Source organism: Cupressus sempervirens, chromosome 5, assembly GCF_028749045.1.
Source record: "Cupressus sempervirens isolate cs-2001-9-10 chromosome 5, ASM2874904v1, whole genome shotgun sequence".
Taxonomy (NCBI): domain Eukaryota; kingdom Viridiplantae; phylum Streptophyta; class Pinopsida; order Cupressales; family Cupressaceae; genus Cupressus; species Cupressus sempervirens.
In genome coordinates this window covers 560,487,490-560,495,288 of record NC_143122.1, presented here as the reverse complement: position 1 = coordinate 560,495,288, position 7,799 = coordinate 560,487,490, and positions in this window count along the sequence as shown.

Below are 7,799 nucleotides of genomic sequence, written 5' to 3'. Positions count from 1 at the left end.
AGAAGAAGGCTCAGTTTCTCTAAAATTAACACTTCTAGTGTAAAATATATTTTTTGCAAGAGGATCCCAAAGCTTGTATCCTTTCACTCCATAACTATATATAATGAAGATACATTTGACAACGTTGTTGTATAATTTTTTCTGCTTCTCCTTTGGCACATGAGCATATGCCTCACAATCAAAAACTCTCAGATGTCTATGTGTAGGCTTGTGGCCCAACCATGCTTCCATTGGTGTCTTATCAATAAGAGCTGATGTAGGAGACCTATTTATCAAGTAGCAGGCAAAGGATACAACTTTGATACAAAACTTTTGTTCTAGTCCAACTCCACTCAACATACTCCCAGTCTTCTCCATCAAGGTCCTATTCATTCTTTCTGCAACTCCATTCTGGCTATGGAGAATGCAGAGTTTTCTTCTCTCTTTTAATACCACAATCTTTACAAAATGTGTTGAAATCATTGGAGAAAAAATTTCCACCATTATCAATTCTCAAATTCTTTATGTTATTTGTAGTCTACAACACAACCCTTGCTTTATATTCTTTGAAATGACTAAAAACTTCAACTTTACTTCGAAGAAAATAAATCCATGTTCTTCTACTGAAATCATCAATGAAAGAAACATAATAAACTAATATACCAATAGAAGGAACATCAACTAGACCAAATATATTTGAATGAATTAGATCCAAAATACATCAGGACTTATGAGAACTTGAGTAAAACTAAATGTGATTTTGTTTACCATAGATACAATGCTCACAAAAATAAAACTCAAGATTGTAGTCATTCAACCCATCAACAAGGTTTTTATTCTTTAAGGTCCATAGACCATTCTCATCTATGTGGCCAAGTCTTCGATGCCATAACATAGTCTTCTATGTAGGTAACTTCGATTCAGTAGATAGATCACCCTTGGGTACCCAAAAATCATGACCATTTGTTGAAAGAGAAACCCTCTGCTTCTCCAACAAAGTAATCCTCTTCATAGTCTTATCAAAAGTATTATATCACTCAAGAGTGCATGCATCAAGCTAGTACAATGTATCCAATTAGCTTCCTCTTGCTATTACCATAGCACCTCTCACCATTTTCACACTTTCTTTAGAAAATTGTACATGCACACTCGCATTTACTAGTTTAAAAACATATAAAAAATTCCTCACTAGTCCAAAGATATGTAGGACACCATCAAATATTCTAATTCTACAATTAGAAAATTTCAAACAAATACTTTCATGACCAACAATATCAAGAACTGAGTTATCAAGAAAATACACCTTACCACCATCAAACTTTCCATACTTACTAAACCAATTTCTATAAGGAGTCATCTTAAAATATGCACCTAAGTCTATCAACCATCCATTGTCACCTACATGAGTAACCAAGGTTGCGATGAAAATATCTCCATCTTCATTCTCAGACTTAGAATCAAAATCTTGCTTCTTCTTCTTTTTCTTTTTGTCCTCTTTGCATTCCTTTGAGAAGTGTCTAGGTTTGCCACAATTCTAGCAAATCACCTTGGAATTACTAGGAGATTTTGATCTCCCCTTATTCTTTGACTTGGAATGGCCATGTTGCTTCTTGTTCTTGTCTCTTTCTTTTGGTCTTCCTCAAACACTCAAAGCCTCTTTGGAAATTAGAGAAACCTTCCTTCTCATCTCTTAAATAAGTAGAGAACCAACAATGTCCTCCATCTTCAAGATAACTAAAGTGCTCCCTATGGCCATGAAAAGTCTATCCCAAGACTCTAGCAATGAACATAGCAATATTTGACACCTTTCTTCTTCATCCATACACACCCCAATTGAGGTCAATTGAGTCACCAACATATTAAAAATTTCAAGATGCTCAAAAATCTATCCACCTTCTTCCATTTTAAGTGAATATAACTTCTTCCTCAAAAAAAACTTATTCACAAGTGATATTGCTTGATAGATCTCACTTAGCTTTTTCCAAAGCTTCTTGGTTGTAGTTTCTTCATGGACATTAATCAATATAGAGTCTGCAAGACACAATCTGATGAGACCTTTAGCTTTTCTATCTCTCACATCATACTCTGTGGCTAAAGTTGGATTTTTAGGCCTCAGCTTCTTTTCATTAATCACATCTTATAAGTCTTGATCAATCAATAGATATTCCATCTTAAGCTTCTACATCATAAAGTTTATGCCAAAAAAAATTCTCTACAACAATTCTTCTTGATGTGCTTTCCATCATTGCAATCCTGTAACACAAAAATAAAAACCTCTGTACAAGCTCCCACTTAGACCTTGATTAGCTCAAAAAACCCTGTACCCAATAAATAGAACCAAAACTAGCTAGGCTCTGATACCACTTGTAAGGAAGCTAGGGTATGTGAAATTTCTTCCTACACTAATCTTTGAGAGAATGATTATTCAAATTCAACTAACTTTTGCAAAGATATCAAGAAATACATAATAATATAATCAAAATAAAAATAAACTCATAACACAATGATTACCATGGAGAAACCCTCCCAAGAGGAAAACCCCACCCTCCAAAACTAACACAATGTATTGTCAAATCTAAAAGATTACAATACACTTGCAATACAAGTTCTTACAAGAGCATATCACCAGAACTTGAACTCAAACTAGGACTCAGATAGATACTCCTTCTAGCACCAGTCTTGCAAACTAAACTCAATGATTCAAACACCTCCCCAAGTGCTCATTGTATAGTGATTTTCCACTTGGAAACCTTTTGTGGTTTTACAAAACCATGGGCCAACACCATGTTCAAAACAAGCATAACACATGTTACCCACTTGTCATTTGTAACCCCAAGAATACCATTTTCATCCATAATTTTGTCCTATAGCTTAGACCCCCATAAAAGTCATATAATAAGTTGTTTACACTATATATAGCCCTTCTAAATTTTTCTAGAGAACAAACACATTTTTAAAAACTCATAAACATGTGAAAAACTTCCACAAACAAATTCTAGAATTTTCTTAAAAAATTCTAGAGTTTTTCAAAAAAAGCTTGCAAAGTTGAAACATAATTGTCAACAGATAGTTCCTGTTGAGCCTTTTGGAAAGATATGAACAATTACAAGACAACTTATTGAAAATTTTAGAGAATCATACTTTAATATTTTTTAGTATTATGTGAGAGATTTGTAATTTTTATTAATAGTTCCTCTTGACCCTTATGGAAAGAGATGTAGTAGTGTTTACAATTGGTGTGCTTTTATATATAATAGTATCATTTGTGTGTGATGAATTTAATAGTGTTGTTTATGAACACATAAAGTGTCAAACATTGTATTATTTTGAAAGATAAAGTATGGGGATTTTTTTTTTCTTTTACATCATTTAGTTATTGTGTGCATTGAAAAATCATATTTTTATGAACAATTATCAAACAATTTATAGAGTTTTTGTATGAATGGATCCAGAATCAATATGAGTTCAGTTAACTAAGATATATATATATATATATATATATAGAAAAGTGGAGAGTTATGTTTTTTTAATGAACACTTAAATTATATTTTATAAAATTATGGTACTAATTTGTTTAGTTATGTCTATTATGTTATGCGATGGTATTTTATTTTTTTTAGTGCTATAAATTAATATAGTTTCTTGTTTGGATTTTTTTTCATTAAGTATTATTGATAGATATTAATTTTTAAATTGTTCTCTTTAACAAATCATGAAAATTATCTAGAAGATTTATTGGTTGATACTCCATCTAATATGTTTTTTTAGTGGAAAATAAGTTTTGCATAAGCGAGGGAGAATATTTTATAGTTGTAATTGAAAATAGTCTATCAATTTACAACTAAAAGTATAAGTTTTTAGTATAAATAATATTAATGGTACTATTCTCATGCTTTATTGATAGTAGTGACATATATGAAAAACATTAGCATATGTGACATTGTTATGCTAGATAAACCATTCATAACCTTCAAATTCACCAACAATAATATGATAGAGAGAATGGTTATTTGGGAGCTTTTGTAAAGGTCTTTTTGTTGTTGTCTCAAGTAAAAGTATATCATGGATGACAACAATGTCATTGTGATCATCATTATTATCAACATTAGTTGTGTAAGTACCAAATGTATAATGGATCAATATATTTTTATCATCATCTTCTATAGTCTTTTTGGGCACATGATCATCAACTTCCATAGATTCATGAACTTTAGCTTCAATATTAGTACCTCCATGTTCTTCCAAAATCATACTTCCCATAATGTGGTTGTTAATATCACATATTGCTATAGGGAGATAAACCTATATAAAAATCATGAACCTAAATAAATCATGATCATGATCTCATCGTCAAGTGATTTCATATGTATATTGATTGTTAAAATAATATAACAAACAACTTACAAATGGACTATATTCAAACTCCACCTCAATGTGATCATTATCCTTGCAATGTATCTTAGTTACTTTGATTAATTATGAGTCTTCTAGATTTTAAGTCCTTATACCTATTGTAGGGATAATAACATTTTTTCGTCACCTTATCTTTGAAACTAAGACACTAATCTAGAGATTATCTCTGTATTTTGATCTAATTCAATTCTATTATCTAACATGAGACTTATTCATTGGAATATCTTATGTTGGAACCCTTATTAAACACTATCTACTTGCTAGATATATCATTGATAACAATTTGAACATGCACAAGAATTTTAGAGAGAACCTTTAAAATGAACAATGAAGTTTGTAACACTCTGATCGAGAACCCAAAAGAAATATATCTAATATGTTACAACTTGTTTATGAATTTTTTTTAAAAATAATTTTAAGCAAAATTAAAGTAACAATGCAAAAGAAATATACATGTACACAATATTTAGAAAAATAAAATTACAATACAAATTTCATTCTTGAAGGGTTCCTTCGTGTTGAGTCACATTTAAGAAATTTTGATCAATAAGTTTAAGTCTCACCTAAAATGTCCATAATCTTAAAATGAATAAGTACATACATAATCTCATATACATATATATAAAACATGTGATATGATAGAGGGCATTTAGATAACATCATCCACTACCCATGTCATAGGGTATGCAATAATAAATTGAAGTACATTAATATACAATACAATATCTAGTAGGATCTCAAAACACATGATACATAGAGACATAAAACAAATAGAAGTATCCAAGATAAGAATAATTATGATAATAGTACAACTGTATCAATAAGCAACCAACATTTGGTAATCTGAGGGTATCCAAATGGTAAGAAGACACTACCTCCCAATCATGTGGTCACCTATTCAAGAACCCACTCTCAGCATGTAGGAGAGATAATGTATGATCAAGATACAAATAATCAAATTAGAAAACAATCCTAGGTAAGGAAACATGATAGACAAATCTAACTCAAGGGTAACACAAACTACCGATAAAGAAAAAATAACCGAAGTCAAAAAGGCACTCATCCAAACCAAAATCACATACCAAAGTAAACAACAAATACCTAGTACAAAAGAAATAAAAAATATATATATATATATACAACCACCTCCAAATCAATGTAAACCACCAATGAATAACTGACCTTTATCAATAAAAGCTAATTGTCAACAATAATTGATAACTAATAATTAAATAGTAACTCACAATAAATACACCATAAAAAGTAATGTCAAACAAGTATAGCACCAATAAATACACTATAAAAAGTAATATCCAATATGTATAAAACTCATAAATACACCACTAGAGGAAAATATAAAGAAAACATGAAGGAGACTCTAGCTACATACTATAGAGTGTCATCACATGAGCCAAATCTAAGGTTACCTTAGTACTCTTTCAAGAGCCAAGCCCCTTAGTGACTACATATGATACCAACATACCCTCTCATGAAGATGAGGAAGCTAGTCATACCTCTCAAGCTATTAGCCCATTCTCATCTTTAGCCTATACCAACACTCAATTCATGGATGAGGAAAAATCTCTAACTTACATTTTTAATTTATCTCAAGGCATAGTGGAGGAAATTATTTTAGTTAATATGTTATCACTTGTTAAACAATTTACAATGTGTTACTTTGGTAGCCACTTTAGGACATGGCCCCCATTGTAAGCCACTCCCATAGACATGCACCTAGACTACCTTCCCAAAACACACAAACAACAATTTTGTGTTATAGTAAATAGATATTTTATAATTAACTCTAGTCTATTTAAGCTAAACTTTAGGCATATAATAATTAATTCTTTTACTAACTATTATTATGCAACCTAGGTTAGACTTAGTGTTTTGATCTCCTTTATAAGGACTATCTCTCATTGTAAATATTCATTGAGATTTATTAATTTTGGATAATAGAAATTTTTCTTTTCGCTCATCAAGAATGTCTCATCTATGGATTTGGAAATTCTAGCTTCCATAGCTTTTTTGCTTCTCTCTTTCTCTATGAAAGGTGTTTGCATGTAGGTGATGCTTGAGAGTTGTGAGATTGATCTTTCATTAACTTCAACATGATTTTGTTAACTAATTTTAGGTGCACTTTGAGCCCAAATGGATATCAGCGTTGAGCTTAGAGTTCCTCAAAACCCCTACTTTCATTTAAAATTTGGCCAATTTGGACACAATTAGAATTTGAAGCTAAAAAAATTTTGCTCTGAGATTGAGCATGTTTCCCAAGGTGGCAATTTTATATTTTTGGCATGAAAATCATGATTTTTTGGAACACAAATTGAGATTTTTTGGTACAAAACTTGCATACTTCTTGAGGAAATTTATGGTATTTTTGGACATACTTTTTGAGACATTCTAGCACAAATCTCGAGGTAGTGATTTTTCTTTTCTTTTCTAGCACTTTTTTTAACCTACATGAGGTTTTTTGGCCATAACTTGCTCATCCAGAGTCAATTTTTCAATTTGAAATAAGTGTCGATAAGATGATTTTGAGCCCATTGTGATGGTGTAGTATATTTGAATTTTTTATGTTGTTTTGTGGCCTATTTTTGATGTCAAACTTAGAAGTTCTATTTTTTCACACCAAGAGACATATTTTGAGACATTCTATTTTCTAGATTCTACTACAGGCACATCCCATTTAGTTTTCTACTTTTTTGGTTTCTGATGGATATCTTGATTGTTTCAAGTTTGGGGATCAATTTTTTCATTTTATATAATTTTTAATGTGTTATACTATCTATTGTATCATCCTTATGTCTCTTTTCATCTTTGTTGACATCCTTTTGTAGTATTTTTGCAAATGCATTGAGATAAAGTGTCACTCTATTGCATTTTTTGGATCTTGCACATATCTGTGTTGTGTTTTATTTGCAGTACATTATAAAGTGTCTTGGGGGGTTTCATGTTGGCCATATTCTCCATCTTCCTTTATCAAGTGAGTGTTCCTTCCATGATATTAGCCTCATGATGTGTCAATGACATGTTCCATTATAGGTGTTTGTACTTCTTTTGGGCTCTCGACATTCCTAGTTCTTCTTCTTATAGGAGATGTTTTATTTAGTTTTAGTATACATAACTTACCTCTTAGCATAATGGTGTGGGGGTTATGTTGGTTCTATGGAGTGAGCTATGTATTTAGTATTATATCCTATGGACTAGATAAATGTAGTGGTTGGATATCTATGCATTTTGGTGAGATGGATCATTTACCATATAGACATTCTTTCATTCCTATTTTTGGATTTCATGAAGATACCTTCCATCTTCAATTGATTAGCTCTTAAACCTTAGTCTTCTCTACATGGTCATGTTCTATATAGTGGAGGTTATCCATATAAACAATTTCACGGTGT